Source organism: Schistocerca cancellata, chromosome 2 (genome assembly GCF_023864275.1).
Source record: "Schistocerca cancellata isolate TAMUIC-IGC-003103 chromosome 2, iqSchCanc2.1, whole genome shotgun sequence".
Lineage (NCBI taxonomy): Eukaryota > Metazoa > Arthropoda > Insecta > Orthoptera > Acrididae > Schistocerca > Schistocerca cancellata.
Window position 1 is genome coordinate 492107835 of NC_064627.1, and position 21834 is coordinate 492129668.

At 43.9% G+C, this 21834-nt stretch overlaps 1 non-coding gene across 1 annotated transcript; it reads left to right on the plus strand.

Annotated features, from left to right (window-relative positions):
- Window positions 1–6658: 6658 nt before the first annotated feature.
- Window positions 6659–6733, plus strand: Trnas-cga (transfer RNA serine (anticodon CGA)). Its single transcript has one exon. It is a non-coding gene; the product is annotated as a tRNA-Ser (tRNA).
- Window positions 6734–21834: the final 15101 nt, after the last annotated feature.

The window sequence follows — 21834 nt, forward strand, 5'->3', positions numbered from 1 at the left end:
CTATGTGCGTGTAACACAGCGTAAAACGTATCCTTATGATCGGACTTGACTGTACTGATTACAGCTTGGCTTCCGCTCCATGTGAAACGAATTCCAATGAGATTCAAGAAAACGGGGAAGAATACATGGCATGATGTTTACATCAGCTTTATTCTTCTGATGAACAGAGTATAAGTATTGTTCATTTCATCGTTCTTTTGTATTCGAGTACTACTTCATCCTCATCACTTACCCCTGGGACGACACAACACACGGATAGCGTCACAAAATCAAATATGGGTAATGCAGGAGAACGCCTAAAAATTCATAAGAAAATTAAAATGCATAGTGAAGATAAGTACAAAACCACACTCACAGGCACAAATGCATATGGCTTTCAGATCCCCTAATGAAGGTACTGAAGGAATACATTATAAAGAAAACTGGCTGAGTACCTGGCATTGCACGAATATATACTTATTCCAGTCTCCTATTAGTCCATTTCCTTCTTCACCCACACTCTGTCCATCACCTTCTTCATCCCCTATTTCACCTCTTCCTCCACCTCTCTTGCACACATCTTCCATCCCCCACCTCCACTCCCCATTTTCTGTCCATCTCGTCCTGCGCCTCTCTCTGTCCATTTCTACCACACCTTCCCACTGTCCATCTCCTTCTCCTCCTCTCCCTGTACATCTCCTTCTTCCGACTCTCTCTATCCATCTCCTCCTCCCCCACTCATAGTCCATCTCCCTTCCTCTCTCTATCCATCGCCTCCTCTTTCCTTTCTCTGTCCATCTCTTCCCCTCTCCGATCATCTCCTCTGCTTCCCTCTATCCATTCATTCCTTCCTCCGCCTATCTCTGTCCATCTCCTCTTCCCCTCTATATCCATCTCTTCCTCCCCTCCTGTCTACGTCCGTCTCCTCCTCCCTACTCTCTCTGTCCATCTCCTCCTCTTTCCTTTCTCTGTCCATCTCCTCCCCTCTCCTATCATCTCCTCCGCTTCTCTCTATCCGTCCATTACCTCCTCCACCTATCTCCATCCATCTCCTCCTCCCCTCTATATCTCTCTCTTCCTCCCCTCCTGTCTACGTCCATCTCCTCTCCCTTCCTCTCTCTATCGATCGCCTCCTCTTTCCTTTCTCTGTCCATCTCCTCCCCTCTCCTATCATCTCCTCCACTTCTCTCTATCTGTCCATTCCCTCCTCCACCTATCTCCGTCCATCTCCTCCTCCCCTCTATATCTCTCTCTTCCTCCCCTCCTGTCTATGTCCATCTCCCCTCCCTTCCTCTCTCTATCCATCGCCTCCTCTTTCCTTTCTCTGTCCATCTCCTCCCCTCTCCTATCATCTCCTCCACTTCTCTCTATCTGTCCATTCCCTCCTCCACCTATCTCCGTCCATCTCCTCCTCCCCTCTATATCTCTCTCTTCCTCCCCTCCTGTCTACGTCCATCTCCCCTCCCTTCCTCTCTCTATCCATCGCCTCCTCTTTCCTTTCTCTGTCCATCTCCTCCCCTCTCTATCATCTCCTCCACTTCTCTCTATCTGTCCATTCCCTCCTCTACCTATCTCCGTCCATCTCCTCCTCCCCTCTATATCTCTCTTCCTCCCCTCCTGTCTATGTCCATCTCCTCTCCCTTCCTCTCTCTATCCATCGCCTCCTCTTTCCTTTCTCTGTCCATCTCCTCCCCTCTCCTATCATCTCCTCCACTTCTCTCTATCTGTCCATTCCCTCCTCCACCTATCTCCGTCCATCTCCTCCTCCCCTCTATATCTCTCTCTTCCTCCCCTCCTGTCTATGTCCATCTCCCCTCCCTTCCTCTCTCTATCCATCGCCTCCTCTTTCCTTTCTCTGTCCATCTCCTCCCCTCTCCTATCATCTCCTCCACTTCTCTCTATCTGTCCATTCCCTCCTCCACCTATCTCCGTCCATCTCCTCCTCCCCTCTATATCTCTCTCTTCCTCCCCTCCTGTCTACGTCCATCTCCCCTCCCTTCCTCTCTCTATCCATCGCCTCCTCTTTCCTTTCTCTGTCCATCTCCTCCCCTCTCTATCATCTCCTCCACTTCTCTCTATCTGTCCATTCCCTCCTCTACCTATCTCCGTCCATCTCCTCCTCCCCTCTATATCTCTCTTCCTCCCCTCCTGTCTACGTCCATCTCCTCTCCCTTCCTCTCTCTATCCATCGCCTCCTCTTTCCTTTCTCTGTCCATCTCCTCCCCTCTCCTATCATCTCCTCCACTTCTCTCTATCTGTCCATTCCCTCCTCCACCTATCTCCGTCCATCTCCTCCTCCCCTCTATATCTCTCTCTTCCTCCCCTCCTGTCTATGTCCATCTCCCCTCCCTTCCTCTCTCTATCCATCGCCTCCTCTTTCCTTTCTCTGTCCATCTCCTCCCCTCTCTATCATCTCCTCCACTTCACTCTATCTGTCCATTCCCTCCTCTACCTATCTCCGTCCATCTCCTCCTCCCCTCTATATCTCTCTCTTCCTCCCCTCCTGTCTACGTCCATCTCCTCTCCCTTCCTCTCTCTATCCATCGCCTCCTCTTTCCTTTCTCTGTCCACCTCCTCCCCTCTCCTATCATCTCCTCCGCTTCTCTCTACCTGTCCATTCCCTCCTCCACCTATCTCCGTCCATCTCCTCTTCCCCTCTATATCCATCTCTTCCTCCCCTCCTGTCTACGTCCATCTCCTCCTCCCTACTCTCTCTGTCCATCTCCTCCTCTGTGACTCTATCTCCTGTGTTCCCCTCTGTGTGTGTCAATCTCTTCCACTCCCATTCTCTCTCCACATTACTACACCAACGCCAATACGATGTTGCTGCTTCTCACCCCAATAGTATTAGTTTCAAGATAGTTAGTAATATGTGTAACAAAATTGGCTGAAATCGATCCAGAGGTTTAGAAGAAGCTTTTTACCCACGGATTTACCTGTGTAGGGATTTAACTCATGTACTTCATATATATTTAATGTATTTCGCTCATATTTTTCCATTTAGTACCTCTGTATTTCTAGAGAATTTCACACTGCAGTTTCGTTTTCACGTAGCTCAATATTTACAACGCCTTATCTCCTGGGCTAAGTGTCGTGCAATGATCTAATTTTGTAATTACATCCAGTGATATATGTGAATACTGTCGCGAAATGTGTTGAAAATGGAATTTGTAGTAAAGCAGTAAATTAAATTGTCATGCCAGATGAGGCAGTTTTACTACATTAACAGCGAAAATGTAGTTAGCGAAAAATTTTGTTCCTTTCATCATTTTGTGGGGGTACCAGCGAGAAAAAGTCTCGTAAGGATTTTAAAATTATGTGTAATGTTTGTTGCAAGTCACTTAGCGCTCACAGTTCTCTAATGCTAGATGCCTATAGCCTGGGTATTTGCGCGTTATTAGCTACGCTTATTTTTCACCTCCACCCCAACCTCTTTCAGAGGTAGCTAGTTCTTACCACCACGTTGGTTCTTTTCACACACTAAGTGATTTTCGTAGTAAGTTTGGTTTAGAAGGAGATATGGAACATCCACACATATATACAATTTTATAATTTGTGTGGATATTCATTTGTTAAAGGAGACGAAAATGTAATTGTAATGGAGCACTGAAATTCGATAGTAAGAAAATAAAAAAATTAAAATTAAAAGAAGAACATGGATTGAAGGTAAGGCACGAACGGGAAAACCTTCTGGTACAATTTTACAGCCGGCCGGTGTGGCCGAGAGGTTCTAGGCGCTCCAGTCTGGAACCGCGCGACCGCTACGGTCGCAGGTTCGAATCCTGCCTCGGGCATGGATGTGTGTGATGTCCTTAGGTTAGTTAGGTTTAAGTAGTTCTAAGTTCTAGGAGACTGATGACCTCAGAAGTTAAGTCCCATAGTGCTCAGAGCCATTTGGACAATTTTACACCGCGTAGAATTATTGTAATGTAACATACATAAATTGTATAAACACAGACATTGTGTAAATTGTTAGTATACATGACTCGGCGGGCTAAAATTATTCTGGCGGAACGACAAGCGCTGGAACGAAGACGCAGAGAAGGCGGTGAGGAAAACATTGGTCAATGGTGCGCGGAATTCAACAGCGCTGCGCCAAGAGCGACACCTGGGGGAAGTGAACTTAAGTGCCGCTTCCGCCAGCCTCGGCCGCTCAGATCGACCCTGTCTGCAACGGACTTTAGTTCTACGCTATCAGACTGTCATGATCCGTTTCAATTGCGTACTTGAACTTTGTATATAGCAAGAACTTTATTGTTTCCGTGTTCCCTCTTGCTAGTGACATTTGCTGTATTCAAAATATTGTCAATTTGCTTTCTAGAAATAAAACTACTAATGTTATTTGTTTGAATTGTTCTATTGCATCCCGAGAACACTGCATTCCTTAGGTACCCTATTAGCAATGAGTGGGTAAGACCCCGCAACTAACGAGGAGGTGTTAGAAACAAAGTACGTGATTGCCAGCTACTACCTTTTTTTCCTTTCTTTCTTTCTTTCTGGCGCCTTAATTTTCGTTGTCTTACTTTGCAGGGCGCTCGCTTTACTTTAACAGTTTCTTATCGTTTTTGCTAAGCAGAGTTTGGTTGGCGTTGCAGACCATTTATTCATTTATTTGCTTTTGTCCTAATTTTTGTCTATTTGTTGCATTTGTGTCTTCCAATATGGCTACCCCACCTGTCCCGCCCTTTGCTCACGCTCCGCAGCTGCAAGCGTTAGATGTCACACAGAGCTAATGCATATATCTCAGTTCCAGACACAGTAAATCGCCACCCTGCTCAAAACGTCGCGTATGCAGTCCGCTAAACAGGTGGCTACACAGGCGAACAGAATTGTCTTGTGCTAGGCGTTACTCACGGCACAAATGCCAAGACTGCCCTTCCCGATAACCCCAGTCTTATGCTTGTGGTAGAAAACGACATGGGTAATCGATATGTTTGCAACGGAATAAACATAGGAATTCAGCCCACACACAAAACTCGTCACAACGGCCATGTCCTATTCAAAATCTGCAACTAGCAAGCGTGCAGTTTCTACAGTGGTACGCCAGTCAAACAAACTTTTTTTCATTTACTTGTTGTTGTCTTCACTCCTGAGACTGGTTTGATGTAGCTCTCCATGCTACTCTATCCTGTGCAAGCTTCTTCATCTCCCAGTACCTACTGCAGCCTACATCCTTCTGAATCTGCTTAGTGTATTCACCTCTTGGTCTCGCTCTACGACTTTTACCCTCCACGCTGCCCTCCAGAACTACATTTGTGATCCCTTGATGCCTCAGAACATTTCTTAAAAACCGATCCCATCTTATGGTCAAGTTTTGCCACAAACCCCTCGTCACCCCAATTCTATTCAATACCTCCTCATTAGTTATGTGATCTACCCAGCTAATCCTCAGCATTCATCTGTAGCACCACATTTCGAAAGCTTCTATTCTCTTCTTGTCTAAACTATGTATCGTCCATATTTCATTTCCATACATGGCTACACTCCTTACAAATACTTTCAGAAACGACTTCCTGACACTTAAATCTATACTCCATCTTAACAAACTTCTCTTCTTCAGAAACGCTTTCCTTGCCATTGCCAGTCTACATTTTATATCCTCTCTATTTCGACCATCATCTGTTATTTTGCTCCCCAAATAGCAAAACTCCTTTACTACTTTAAGTGTCTCATTTCCTAATCTAATTCCCTCAGCTTCACCCGACTTAATTCGACTACATTCCATTATCCTCGTTTTGCTTTTGTTGATGTTCATCTTATACCCTCCTTTCAAGACACTGTCCATTCCATTCAACTGCTCTTCCAAGTCCTTTGCTGTCTCTGACAGAATTACAATGTCATCGGCGAACCTCAAAGTTTTAATTTCTTCTCCATGGATTTTAAAACCTACTTGTGGTAGAACTTTTCTTTTGTTTCCTTTACTGCTTGCTCAATATACAGATTGAATAGCATCGGGGAGAGGCTACAACCCTGTCTCACTCCCTTCCCAACCACTGCTTCCCTTTCATGTCCCTCGACTCTTATAACTGCTATGTGGTTTCTGTACAAATTGTACGTAGCCTTTCGGTCCCTGTATTTTACCCCTGCCACCTTCAGCATTTGAAAGAGAGTATTCCAGTCAACATTGTCAAAAGCTTTCTCTAAGTCTACAAATGCTAGAAACGTAGGTTTGCCTTTCCTTAATCTTTCTTCTAAGATCAGACGTAGGGTCAGTGTTGCCTCACGTGTTCCAACATTTCTACGGAATCCAAACTGATCTTCCCCGAGGTCGGCTTCTACCAGTTTTTCCATTTGTCTGTAAAGAATTCGCGTTAGTATTTTGCAGTTGTTACTTATTAAACTGATAGTTCGGTAATTTTCACATCTGTCAACACCTGCTTTCTTTGGGATTGGAATTATTACATTCTTCTTGAAGTCTGAGGGGATTTTGCCTGCCTCATACATATTGCTCACCAGATGGTAGAGTTTTGTCAGGACTGGCTCTCCCAAGGCTGTCAGTAGTTCTAATAGAATGTTGAAACTTCCTGGCAGATTAAAACTGTGTGCCGGACCGAGACTCGAACTCCTTTCTTTCAGGAGTGCTAGTTCTGCAAGGTTAACAGGAGAGCTTCTGTGAAGTTTGGAAGGTAGGAGACGTGGTACTGGCGGAATTAAAGCTGTGAGGACGGGGTGTGAGTCGTGCACGGGTAGCTCAGTTGGTAGAGCACTTGCCCCCGAAAGGCAAAGGTCCCGAGTTCGAGTCTCGGTCCGGCACACAGTTTTAATCTAGCAGGAAGTTTCATATCAGCGCAAACTCCGCTGTAGAGTGAAAATTTCATTCTAATGGAATGTTGTCTACTCACAGGGCCTTGTTTCGACTCAGGTCTTTCAGTGCTCTGTCAAACTCTGCACGCAGTATCATATCTCCCATTTCATCTTCATCTACCTCCTCTTCCATTTCCAATAACATTGTCCACAAGAACATCACCCCTGTATAGACCCTCTATATACTCCTTCCACCTTTCTGCTTTCCCTTCTTTGCTTAGAACTGGGTTTCCATCTGAGCTCTTGATAATCATGCAAGTGGTTCTCTTTTCTCCAAAGGTCTCTTTAATTTTCCTGTAGGCAGTATCTAACTTATCCCTCGTGAGATAAGGCTCTACATCCTTACATTTGTCCTCTAGCCATCCCTGCTTAGCCATTTTGCACTTCCTGTCGATCTCATTTTTGAGAGGTTTGTATTCCTTTTTGCCTGCTTCACTTACTGCATTTTTGTATTTTCTCCTTTCATCAATTAAATTCAGTATCTCTTCTGTTACCCAAGGATTTCTACTAGCCCTCGTCTTTTTACCTACTTGATCCTCTGCCGCCTTCACTACTTCATCCCTCAAAGCTACCCATTCTACTTCTACTGTATTTCTTTCCCCCATTCCTGTCAGTTGTTCCCTTATGCTCTCCCTGCAACTCTGTACAACCTCTGTATCTTTCAGTTTATCCAGGTCCCATCTCCTTAAACTCCCACCTTTTTGCAATTTCTTCAGTTTTAATCTACAGTTCATAACCAACAGATTGTGGTCAGAGTCCACATCTGCCCCTAGAAATGTCTTAAAATTTAAAATCTGGTTCCTAAATATCTGTCTTACCATTATATAATCTATCTGAAACCTTCTAGTATCTCCAGGGTTCTTCCATGTATACAACTTCATTTACTTATTTGTGGGAAACGTGTGAAATTTCAGTTGGTGATGGGTGCCTCTGTCACATTGCTCAATCATCAAACATATGATCTGCTAGGCTCCCCACACCTGTCTAAAACTAGCACGCAATTGACATTCCAGTCCTCGGAAGATGTACTTGCCTCCCATATATCGCTCACATATGCGAATGGTGGCTTTTACAGTGATAATATCGAGCGCGTGTGAGAACATGTTTGGTCTTGATTCTATTGATTTGTTTCGCTTTAACGTTCAGAGAAATGTGTCGTCAGTGTCTGCATTCAATGCAAAAGCCAGTGTAGCTAGCTTACTAAAAGAATTCCCGGAACTCTTTTCTGAAGGTTTAAGCAAAGCTAACAATTTTGTTGCACATATTACTCTGAAAGACAATGCTCAGCCGAAATTTTGCCGAGCCAGAACTTTTCCCATTGCATTACGGGACAAAGTCGCTGCTGAACTTAAACAACTGCAAGACAGCGAAATGATTGCGCCCATATCAGCTAGTCAGTGGGCAAGTCCGCTCCCCAAACCTTCAGGACGCATTCGCCTCTGTGTTGACTTTAAGTCTACAGTCAACCCAAAAACTGTGATTGATACTTATCCATTGCTACGCCCTGACGATCTTACGGACAAAATAGGCGCTGGACGCTACTTTTCAAAAATTGATTTGTACGACGCATATATTAAAATATCGCTCGATGAAGAATCTCAAAACTTGCTTGTAGTAAATACTCATTTAGGCTTGTTTAAATATTTGCATTTGCCTTTGGCGGTGCTTCCGCACCCGCCTTTTTTCAACGTTATTTGGAACAGCCGGCTGCACAAGTGCCAAACTGTTCAAACTACTGTATTTGGACGATATTGTGGTAGCAAGTCGTACACCTGAAGAACATATTGCTGATTTGCGTGCTTTGTTTCGTGTTTTGTCTGATGCAGGACTAACTGTAGACTAGACAAGTGTGATGCTTTTTTAAACCTGAGTTGCAGTATCTTGGTCATGTCATAAACAAAGTGTACATCCTCTTCAGTCGCATTCGTTAGGCATACGAGATTTGCCAGTTCCATGCAATGTCACAGAATTGCAGTCAGTTTTATGGAAAATAAACTATTATATTCGGTTCATACCGAATGCTGCGCGAATAGGGGCTCCATTGCATCGCTTGTGTCGCAAGACTGTACCTTTTGTTTGGTCAGATGAGTGCCAAGCAGCTATTCAGAAACTTGAAGATGCATTGCTCAGTGATCGATGCTTAGTTCACATTGATCCTGACAAACCAGTTGTATTGCTAGTGGACACTTCCTCTTACAGAATCGGTGCAGTGCTTTCGCACAGATTAGACCTTTTGCTTTCGCGTCAAAAGTGTTGTCCAGAGCTAAGTGTAACTATACACAAGAAAGCTTTGGCTATTGTGTATGGTGCCACCAAATTCCACCAGTATTTGTATGGTGGAAATTTCTACTTAGTAGCCGGCCGGAGGGGCCGAGCTGTTCTAGGCGCTACAGTCTGGAGCCGCGCGACCGCTACGGTCGCAAGTTCGAATCCTGCCTCGGGCATGGATGTGTGTGATGTCCTTAGGTTAGTTAGGTTTAAGTAGTTCTAAGTTCTAGGGGACTGATGACCTCAGAAATCCCATAGTGCTCAGAGCCATTTGAACCATTTTCTACTTAGTTATGGATCACAAGCCTTCGCAGTCCTTGTTTCACTTGACGAAACCTGTTCCATTACGAACTGCCCAAAAATTGCAAATGGGCTTTGTTGTTGTCTCAACATCAGTTCGAGATTGTGTATCGTCCGACGGCTCAACATGGTAATGCGGACGCACTTTTGCGTCTTCCGATTGGCCCTGATACAGACTTTGAAACTTCTGCTGCATCTTGTTGTCACATTAATGCTCAGGATTCTGACTTGCTTCAGTCTTTCTCGATGAACTATAAGAAAATTACACAGGCCACGGAAGCTGATCCAGATTTGAACATTTTGCTCCAGTACATTCACACATCCTGGCCTCTTTCATTGAATAGCATAAAGACGTCTGTAGTGGGCCGATACTTTGCACGTCGGCATAGCGTCGCTGTACAGAAAGATGTGATTCTTGTTCAGATTGACAGTGAACAGTCCCGTGTGTTGATCCCTAAAGCTTTCCAAAAAGAAGTGTTGCAATTACTTCACCATGGACACCGCAGATTGTTCCTACGAAACAGTTAGCACGTCGTCGCTGTACTTGGCAGGGTATGGATGCCCAAATAGAACAGATGACGTCACAGTGTCACGCATGTGTGGAAAATCAGTCCTCTCCGCCACAAAAATTCTCTCCTTGGCCTAAGTTGCAATCGCCATGGCAACGTGTGCACATAGATTTTGCGTGATCTTTCTGGAACACTCGTTGGTTAATTCTAGTTGACTCATATAGGAAGTTTCCTTTTGCTGTGCCAATGAACTCGACAACGTCCCGTAGCACAATTCAGGTGTTGTGATCGATTTTTTGCCTAGACGATTTACCTGAAGTAATAGTGTCAGACAACGGACATCAGTTCACGTCAAATGAATTTGAAACATTCTTTGAACGCAATGGCATGCAGCATCTAACTAGTGCACCGTTCCATCCACAGTCAAACGGCGAAGCGGAACGTTTTGTCAGAACATTCAAGCAGCAGATGGCCAAATTTCTATCCACACACACCAGGGATCAATCATTGCAACTGTTTCTCGCCTCGTATCGATCGCACCCACGAGAGGGACCATCGCCGGCGGAATTGCTTCACGGCCGCCGCCATCTCACACTGCTCCACCTGCTCCACCCTCCTCAGCATTCGGCGCCGCGGGAAGGCCTCAAGTATCACTTCGCGCTGCATTATATTGTCTTTTACACGGTTTTTAGCGGCAGCTGGCGGTGGGCGCGGGCTGGGCCCGTCCGTCGACTTGGCGCTTGCATGTATCTTCTTTCAGGTCCAGATGGTTTGCAGTGCCGCCATCAAAATCAATTTCACTTCCCCCGGATTCAGGGTCCAAAGGACAGCGCGGTCGCAGCAGCCGCCAGAGTGTGTCATTAGAACACCTCGGGACGACCCCATGGAGACTGCGCCTTCGCCTCCTCCGTTTCCTCTAGTCCAATCGATGGAACTGGGCCCGTCCACACCGCAGCAGTCGCGCCTTCTTCATCTGGTTCATGGCAGCAGAAGGTGGACGCGTGCCTTTCTGGTTGCTTTCCGGGGAAGGTTTCCGCCAGAGCGAAGGCCGGATGGCGGTTTACGGCCACAAGCTTGACGCCCCCTGCAGCCACAGCTTCCGGCCCGTCGAGGCGCCCACACTCCTGCATCCCCCGCCATGGTCGCTCTCCATACATGACGACGGTCCGTGGCTTTTGGGGGAGGAGGGGGGGTTGCTGAAATGTTCCGGCATAACCACAAGCGTCGGAACGAAGATGCAGTATTTAAGACCAGAGAAGGCGGTGAGTAAACGTCGGCCAGTGGTATTCGAAATTGGACCTCGCCGCACCAAGAGTGACACCTAGAAGAAGTGAATATACACTACGTGATCAAAAGTATCCGACCACCCCCAAAACATATGTTTTTCATATTAGGTGCATTGTGCTGCCACCTACTGCAAGGTACTCCATATCAGCGACCTAGTCATTAGACATCGTGAGAGAGCAGAATGGGGCCCTCCGCGGAACTCACGAACGTGGTCAGGTGATTGGGTGTCACTTGTGTCATACCTCTGTACGCGAGATTTCCACACTCCTAAACATACCTAGTTCACTTTTACCGATGTGATAGTGAAGTGGAAACGTGAAGGGACACGTACAGCACAAATACATACAGGCCGACCTCGGCCGTGGACTGACAGAGACCGCCGACCGTTGAAGAGGGTCTTTTGTTACGTGTATACAATGACAATGCTGAGGTAGACATATAAGCAGATTTACCAAAGTCTTTATTTGCAAGTTCTGCTATATGGTAGGTATGATAGGCAATAATGTCTCTATCAACAAAGCTTTCAAGTCCAGGAACATTAGGTACTCCTGTACCTCCACGTACAATAGCTACAGTAAGCCAGCCATTACCATGTGTAAATGTATCATTAATATCAATACTAAAATTTAGTCTACATCCACAGAAAACACAGGGTCCGTCGACAAGGGCAGTGGCACCAACAGTCTTCACAGCATTCTTCTTCTTGTCTGCAGCAGATGTTGAGAATTCAATGTTCTCGATAGTAAGGCTAGTGCTCCCGTCCGGGATAACGCGCCGCTGGCACTGTGAAATAGTATAAGTCCGAATCAAGGTCACGCGCTATCGCGCGTCTATATAAGCGAGCGAGCTCCGCGCAGCGGATCACTCGCGCTGCTGCTGCTGCACAGGCAACTGCATTGAACGCTGCCAAGATGCCTTACAGAAGATATCGTCGCCGCTCTAAGCAAACAGTCTATAAAACTATCGAGAACATTGAATTCTCAACATCTGCTGCAGACAAGAAGAAGAATGCTGTGAAGACTGTTGCTGCCACTGCCCTTGTCGACGGACCCTGTGTTTTCTGTGGATGTAGACTTAATTTTAGTATTGATATTAATGATACATTTACACATGGTAATGGCTGGCTTACTGTAGCTATTGTACGTGGAGGTACAGGAGTACCTAATGTTCCTGGACTTGAAAGCTTTGTTGATAGAGACATTATGCCTATCGTACAGACGTCTATCCAGACCATCACTCAGGAATTCCAAACTGCATCAGGATCCACTGCAAGTACTATGACAGTTACGCAGGAGATGAGGAAACTTGGATTTCATGGTCGAGCGGCTACTCATAAGCCACACATCACGCCGGTGAATGCCAAACCACGTCTCGCTTGGTGTAAGGAGCGTAAACATTGGATGACAGTGGAAAAACGTTTTGTGGAGTGACGAATCAAGGTGATCCGATGGCAGGGTGTGGGTATGGTGAATGCCCGGTGAACGTTATCTACCAGCGTGTGAAGTGCCAACAGTAAAACACGGAGGCGGTGGTGTTATGGTGTGATCGTGTTTTTCATGAGGGGGCCTCCACGCCTTGTTGTTTTGCGTGACACTATCACAGCACAGGCCTACTTTGATGTTTTAAGCACTTCCCTGCTTCTCATTGTAAAGAGTGATTCGGGGATGGCAATTGCATCTTTCAAAACTATCGAGCACCTGTTCATAATGCACGGCCTGTGGAAGAGTAGTTACACGACAATAACATTGGTAATTGGATGTCTCTATAGGCCCCCTGGCTCAGCAGCTGTTGTGGCTGAGCACCTGAAGGATAATTTGGAAAATATTTCGAGTAGATTTCCCCACCGTGTTACAGTTCTGGGTGGAGATTTTAATTTGCCGGATATAGACTGGGAGACTCAAACGTTCATAACGGGTGGCAGGGACAAAGAATCCAGTGAAATTTTTTTAAGTGCTTTATCTGAAAACTACCTCGAGCAGTTAAACAGAGAACCGACTCGTGGCGATAACATATTAGACCTTCTGGTGACAAACAGACCCGAACTATTTGAAACAGTTAACGCAGAACAGGGAATCAGCTATCATAAAGCGGTTACGGAATCGATGATTTCAGCCGTAAATAGAAATATTAAAAAAGGTAGGAAGATTTTTCTGTTTAGAAAAAGTGACAAAAAGCAGATTACACAGTACCTAACGACTCAACACAAAAGTTTTGTCTCAAGTACAGATAGTGTTGAGGATCAGTGGACAAAGTTCAAAACCATCGTACAATATGCAGTACATGAGTATGTGCCAAGCAAGATCGTAAGAGATGGAAAAGAGCCACCGTGGTACAAGAACCGAGTTAGAAAACTGCTGCGGCAGCAAAGGGAACTTCATAGCAAATACAAACATAGCCAAAGCCTTGCAGACAAACAAAAATTAAGCGAAACGAAATGTAGTGTGAGGAGGGCTATGCGAGAGGCTTTAATGAATTCGAAAGTAAAGTTCTGTGTACTGACTTGGCAGAAAATCCTAAGAAATTTTGGTCTTATGTCAAAGCGGTAGGTGGATCAAAACAAAATGTCGAGACACTCTGTGGCCAAAATGGTACTGAAACAGAGGATGACAGACTAAAGGCCGAAATACTAAATGTGTTTTTCCAAAGCTGTTTCACAGAGGAAGACTGCACTGTAGTTCCTTCTCTAGATTGTCGTACAGATGACAAAATGGTAGATATCGAAATAGACGACAGAAGGATAGAAAAACAATTAAAATCGCTCAAAAGAGGAAAGGCCACTGGACCTGATGGGATACCAGTTCGATTTTACACAGAGTACGCGAAGGAACTTGCCCCCCTTCTTGCAGCGGTGTACCTTAGGTCTCTAGAAAAGCGTAGCGTACCAAATGATTGGAAAAGAGCACAGGTCATCCCCGTTTTCAACAAGGGACGTCGAACAGATGTGCAGAACTATAGACCTATATCTCTAACGTCGATCAGTTGTAGAATTTTGGAACACGTATTATGTTCGAGTATAATGTCTTTTCTGGAGACTAGAAATCTACTCTGTAGGAATCAGCATGGCTTTCGAAAAATACGGTCGTGTGAAACCCAGCTCGCGCTATTCGTCCACGAGACTCAGAGGGCCATAGACACGGGTTCACAGGTAGATGCCTTGTTTCTTGACTTCCGCAAGGCGTTCGATACAGTTCCCCACAGTCGTTTAATGAACGAAGTAAGAGCATATGGTCTATCAGACCACTTATGTGATTGGATTGAAGAGTTCCTAGATAACAGAACGCAGCATGTCATTCTCAATGGAGAGAAGTCTTCCGAAGTAAGAGTGATTTCAGGTGTGCCGCAGGGGAGTGTCATAGGACCGTTGCTATTTAAATATACATAAATCAGAGAGATTAGAGCCCACGCAGAAGCATACTGACAATCCTTCCCACGAACAATACGAGACTGGAATAGAAAGGTGAACCGATAGAGATACTCAGGGTACCCTCCGCCACACACCGTCAGGTGGCTTGCGGAGTATGGATGTAGATGTAGATGTAGAACATCCCTGTAATGGACCGGCCTGCATAGAGTCCTCATCTGAATCATATAGAACACCTTTGTATTTTTTAATACCGACTTCGTGCCAGACCTCTCCGACCGACATCGATACCTGTCCTCAGTCCATCACTCCGTGAAGAATGGGCTGCCATTCCCCACGAAAACCTTTAGCACCTGATTGAACTTATGCTTGCGGGAGTTGTAGCTGTCATCAAGGCTAAGGGCGGGGCCACACCATGCTGAATTCCAGTATTACCGATTGAGGGCGCCACGAACTTGTAAGTCGTTTTCAGCTAGGTGTCCAGATACTTTTGATCATATAGTGTATTTGCCGTTCCTGCCAGCTTCGGCCGGTCAGATTGGCACGTCTGCAATGGACATTAGTGCTACGCTATCAGATTGTCGTGATCCATATCAAGTGATTACTTGGACTTTGTGTGTAGCAAGCACTTAACTGTTTTCATGTCGTCACTCGCTAGTGACATTTTCTGTAGTTAAAGTTAGGTATTGTCAATTTGCTTTCTAGGAATAAAAGTACTAACTTTATTTGTTTGAATTTTTCTATAGTATTCCGAGAACGCCGCATCCCTTAGGCACGCTATTAGCGACGAGTGGGCAAGACCTCACAAAAATAACGATAATACAAATTTGTCTCTCCCTGTCGGGGAATCACAAAGTGCAAGCATAAAGGATATAGACTACAAGACATGTGGAGCTCTTGGTTGGTTCGGGCGACATGCGCGGGTAGCCGAGGTGGTTAAGGCGGCCGCTTGCAATAAGTGAGAATTCGAGATTCGAGTCCCAGTCCGACACAGATTTTCATGTGTCACTAATAAAATATGCAGCCGACGTCAAACCGTATTCGTAATTTGCCATTCCACATCGTAATACTATGTAACCACTACTAACACTCCTCTGAAGAATCATTACAGGATGATTTATACGTGGAAGGGACATGGAAATACTGGAAAGTTTCATACACCCCGGACAGTTGCAAGACAGGGATTTATAAACCATGTCTTAAATTTTAAATTGTTTCCGGGGTCATATCTGGGGTCTGGCCGAAGTTGACTAGTTATTAAATCCAGATTCAAACTTAAGAAATTCCAGAAAGGTAGTAAATTAATAAGATGGGACATGGATACGTTAAAAAAACCACAGATTGTTCATAATTTCAAGGGATGCACTAGGCAACAACTAACGGGAATAAGCAGAAAAAAATACGATATAAAAATGGGTAGTTTTGAAAGATTAACTAGTGAAGGCAGTAGAGGAACAGATAGGCAAAAAGACAAGAGCCACTAGGAAAATCTGGATAGCATAGAACACGTTAAATCTTTTGATGGAATGAGAATATATAAAAATACAGCAAATGAAGTAGGCAAAAGGGAATACATACGTGTAAAGAATGAGATCGACAAAAAGTGTCTGGTGGCCCAAAGCAGGAAATACAAGTGGATAAATGCAGAGGTTAGGTTCAGAAACATGCATTTCTATAGCAAATATAAACGTCGTACATATGAAAAATAAAAAAAACCTTTGGAGGAAAGAAGCTGCAGTACCAAAATAAAGGCCTTCGATGGGAAGCCAGAACGAAAGCAAGTGTGAAATGGATGTTAGGATACTTGTGTTAAAGAAAGAAACTTGAAGACAGTAATATGGAAAGGAAATAGTAAATTAATGAAGCTGAGTTTGGCATGCTATACTACGAGAAGAATTTATCAGTTTAGTAAATGATCTAAGTCAAGCCAAGGCACCAGGAGTAGACGATGTTCCCTCAGAACTATTCATAACTTGAGACATACAGACAAAACTGTTCCATATGGGTTACAAGGTACATGAGATATCTAAGCAGTCAAGTGCTGACAGGTATGAGAGGTACCCAACAAGTCATGGTAGCAAACTACCAACGCGAGTTACGTAAAGAATAATGGAACAACCGTTAGAAGTCAACCTTAGGAAGGATGAGTTCGGCCTTCAGAGAAATGTCGTAATACACGAGACAATAGTGACCCTATGACTTACCTTTGAAGACAGATAGAAGAATGGCAAACCCACATTTAGAGCATCTCCACACTGAAAAAAAAGAACTTTCAGCATCATTTTCAGTATTCGATTCTTTTAAATTCTGAAGTTATCATGGATAAAATACGGGGCCGGAGGTTTGTTTACAGCTCGTGCTGGAAGTAGCTTGGTATTGTAAGAGTCCAAGTACGTGAAAGGGAGGCAGTAATACAGAATGGGAGGGACAAGGTTGTAGCCTATACCCAATGTTATTTTATCTACACGTAGAGCAAGGAGAAATTGAGAAAATGAATTAAATTTTAATTTTTGACCGATGAAGTTGTAAATCCGTCAGATCCTGGGAGATCAGTTGAACAGAATGGAAAGAGTCCTGAAAGAAGATTATACGATTAACATCAACAAAAGAGTATTAGAGCGTGGTAGACTTCAATTACCGGAGGGAATTGTTAGGAAACGAAGCATTAAAAATAATAGCAAAATAACTATTGCTGACGTAAATAAAACGTGAAATTAGACTGATATTTAGCAACAAAAGCGTTTTTGGAAAACAGGAATTCTTTAACGACAAATATAAATTTCAACACTTTGAAGCCTTTATTGGAGGTATTCTTCCGACGTGTAGCCATGTACGGAAGAGAGAGTTGGTCGATGAACAATTCAGAAAAAAAGAGAATATAAGACACTGTAATGTGGTGTTACAGGAGAATGCTGAAGGTTACATGTGTAGGTCGTATAAGTAATGAAGAGGAACTGAATAAATTGGGGAGAAAAGAAATATACGTCATACGCTGGCTAAAATAGGGAATCAGTTCACAGGACACATTAAGAGGCATCAAGGAATCACCATCTTGGTATTGCTGAAAAGTGTGGAGAAGTAAAAACTGTAGAGGGAGGCTAATACTTGACTACAGTAAACAGACTGATGTGGATGCACGTATGTTGCAGTAGTTATGTAGAGTTGCAGGAATTTGCACGGGAAAGACTAGGGTGGAGATCTGAATCCGATCAGTCTACGGACTAAAACTCTCTCCGAACAAGCCCCTTAAGGCCAAACGGTACCGACCCACCGCCGTGTCATTCTCGACCAATAGTCGTCACTGGATGCGGATATGGAGAGTCATGTGATCAGCACACCGCTCTCCCAGCCATTCCCAGCTTTCTTGGCCGGAACCCCTACTTCTCAGTCAAGTAGCTTCTTAATTGGCCTCTCAAGGGCCGAGGGCACCCCACTTTCCAAAAGCGCTCAGTAGATCCATACAGTCAAACATCCAAGTGTTAGCCAAGCCCGACAGAACTGACGACCACGACCAGCATAACAAGGTTATTACAATAACATCTCTTAATTATTGTTAATACTTACATATTACTTTAAGAGCGCAGAAAATGATTCCTCTGAGAACTGATACTAGACTGCACGCCTCCTGTGGATCATGCGCTGTATTGAGCTATTTTCTGTTGAATAATGTGATTCATCTGTGCAGACACTTGACGAAATGGAACATAGCAACTTTAATCTAAATTGCTATTACTATGCTCATCCTATAGGTAGAAAAACAGGTGCATTCAGAACGGCTTATTCCGATAATTTCCTACTACATCGGCTTCTAGTTTCAGCCACAGTTTGACCCAGTTCGCTTGTAGTTTTCGAGCACAGCAGACGCACTTTTCTCGATAACGTTTAAACGAAATTGATTTGTTCTAGTGAACTGTAATTTGCTGATAATTACTGTGTCAGGAGATGGTTGTAATGGTGGTTACTTATAAAGTGTACTTTCTTCGAGTAAACGCTTAGAGAATAAAAATTCTAGTTTTGTAATCTCTCTTTCCGGATTCTAACCAGTGCCAACCATTATTTTAACACGTTTTGTTTCCTTTAGAAAGAATAATGCCTCTTGCTTATCATGTCACTCGTGATTTTATGGTATAAAAAGAAGCCAACACTCCCTGATGGTACGAAATCCATGCCCAATTCCGTCTCTACGGATACAGAAGTTACAAGGTGAGCTGAAAAGTGAAAGTCAAAATGAGAATTTATTTTTTGATAAACCTTTCTTGTCTACATTATATCTGTTTACATAAACACACTCCATGCAGTGGCTTTCCAGTGACACTGTTCCACCTCTGTAGGGTTCCTGTAGAGTGTTGCCAAATTCTCGTCTACAGCTGAAATCGAATCATTAGTGGACGAAAAACACAGACCAGCAAGGGAGACTGCGTTTTTGGAAAAGTTGTTGCTGTTGTGGTCTTCAGTCCAAAGATTGGTTTAAAGCAGCTCTCTATGGAACTCTATCCTGTGCAAGCCTCTTCATCTCCGAGTAACTACTGCAACCTACATCCTTCTGGATCTGCTTACTGTACTCGCCTCTTGGTTTTCCTCTACAATTTTTTAACCCCACCCTCCACCACATACACACACACACACACTTCCCTCCAATACTCAACTGGTAACCCTTGATGTTTCAGACTCTGTCCTATTAACCCATTCCTTCTTTTAGTCAAGTTGTTCCACAAATTTCTTGACCCTCCATACCCCAATTCTGTTCAGTACCTCCTCATTAGTTGAAGGGTCTGTAAAATTAGTCTCCTTCATTCCTTTAAGGCACACATTTCAAAAGCTTCTATTCTCTTCTTGTCTAAACTGTTTACCGTCCGTGTTTCACTTTCAAACAAGGGTACACTCCAGACAAACACCTTTTACACCTACATCCACATCTACGTGATTATTCTGCTATTCACAATAAAGTGCCTGGCAGAGGGTTCAATGAACCACCTTCATGGTGTCTCTCTACCGTTCCACTCTCGAACGGCTCGCGGGAAAAGAGAGCACTTAAATTTTTCCGTGCGAGCCGTGATTTCTCTTATTTTATCGTGATGATCATTTCAGAAAAGACTTCCTAACACTTAAATCTATACCCGATGTTAACAAATTTCTCTACTTCCTAGTCTACATTTTTGACCATCATCAGTTATTCTGCTGCCCAAATAGCAAAACTCATCTACTGCTTTAAGTGTCTCACTTCCTAATCTAATTTTCTCAGCATAACCTGATTTAATTCGACTACATTCCATTATCTTCGTTACGCTTTTGTTGATAATCATCTGATATCCTAAAAAAACAACACTATGGAAATTGTGAGTTCGCCTTGATGCAAAATACTTTGTTATTTGTTAACTTATTTACTCCCCAAATTAGTTTGAGCGAGAAATATCGCCATCGTCAGTGGGGTCTTGAAATATTATTTGTTATACTTTATGGTATGTTTTTAAGAATTGTCGCTGTTTGCTGCATATTTCTGTACTTTTTCTGTTGCCCTTTTCTCAGCGTACATCATGTCATCTGCAAGTTCGTTGGACTGCAGGCAGCTAATTCTATACACAGAAAACCAACTCTCGCAATTTGTGATCGAAAACATACTCCATCTTGGTGGTGTAATTTTTGTCTCACCATTAATAAACTGTCTGAAACCTTCCCACGTCTACATATCTCTTCCACATATAAAACCTTCTTTTATAATTCTTAAACCAAGTATTAGCTATAATTAAATTATTCTCTGTGCAAAATTCTACCAGACGGCTTCCTCTTTCATTCCTTTCCTCCAGCCCATATTCACCCATTACTTTTCCTTCTGTTCCTTCCCCCCAACCCATATTCATCCATTACTTTTCCTTCTGTTCCCTTTCCTACTATCGATTTCCAGCCTCCCATGACTATAAATTTTCGTCTCCCTTCGCTATCCGAATAACTTCTTTTATCTCATCACACATTTCTTCAATCTCTTCATAATCTGCGGAGATAGTTGCCATATAAATTTCTACTACTGTGATGCATCCAAGATAGACACGAAACCCACACCCATCACAGCAGTACAAATTTATATGCCAACTATCTCCGCAGATTATGAAGAGATTGAAGAAATGTGTGATGAGATAAAAAAAAATTGTTCGGATAGCTAAGGGAGACGAAAATTTCATAGTCTTGGCTTAATAGTCGTGGCGCTCTCCATCGGTAACGCTGGAATTCAATATGGTGTTGAGCCACCCTTAGCCTTGATGACAGCTTCCACTCTCCCAGGCATAAGTTTAATCAGGTCCTACAAGCTTTCTTGGGGAATGGCAGCCCATTGTTCATGGAGTACTGCACTAAGGAGAGATATCGATGTTAGTCGGTGAGACCTGGCACGAAGTCGGCGTTCCAAAACATCCCGAAGGTGTTGTATAGGATTCAGGTCAGGACTCTGTACAGGCCAGTCCGTTCGGGAATGTTATTGTCGTGTAATCACTCCGTCGCAGGCTGTGCGTTATGAACAGGTGCTCGATCGTGTTGAAAGATGCAATCGCCATCCACGAATTGCTCTTCAACAGTGGGAAGCAGGAAGGTGCTTAAAACATCAATGTAGGTCTGTGCTGTGTTAGTGCCAAGCAAAACAACAAATTGTGCAAGCCCCCTCTATGAAAAACACGACCACACCATAACACCATCGCCTCCGAATTTTACTGTTGGCACTACACACGCTGGTAGATGACTTTTACCGGGCATTCACCATACCCACACCCTGCCATCGGATCGCCACATTGTGTACCGTGATTCTTCACTCCACTATGCTGTTCATAGTAGCTTATCCGCGTTCCTACTTCTTCATTCATTATTAAACGTACTCCTGCACTTCATCTATTTGATTTTGTATTTACGAGTATAACCCTCTATTCATCTGTTCCTATTGCCACCGAACTTCACTAGTTGCCACTATATCTAACGTTAACGTACCCACATTCGTTTTTAAATTTTCTAACCTACATGCCTGATTAAGAGACTTGACTTTCCACACTCCGACCCGAAGAACGCCAATTTTGTTTCTTCAGGTAACAACGTGCTCCTGAGTAGTCCCTACCTGGAGATGCGCATAGGGGACTATTTTACCTCCGGAATATTTTATCCAACAGTATGCGATCATCACTTAACCATACAGTAGAGTTGCATGCCCTCGTAAAAATTACGACTGTAGTTTCCCCTTCCATTTAGCCGTTCCCAGTACCAGCACAGCAAGGCCGTTTTGGATGAGATCTGATCTGGTGAATAGCGCAGATCCCTCAATTTTCCCGTTTCCAAGACACCTTTGTAGGC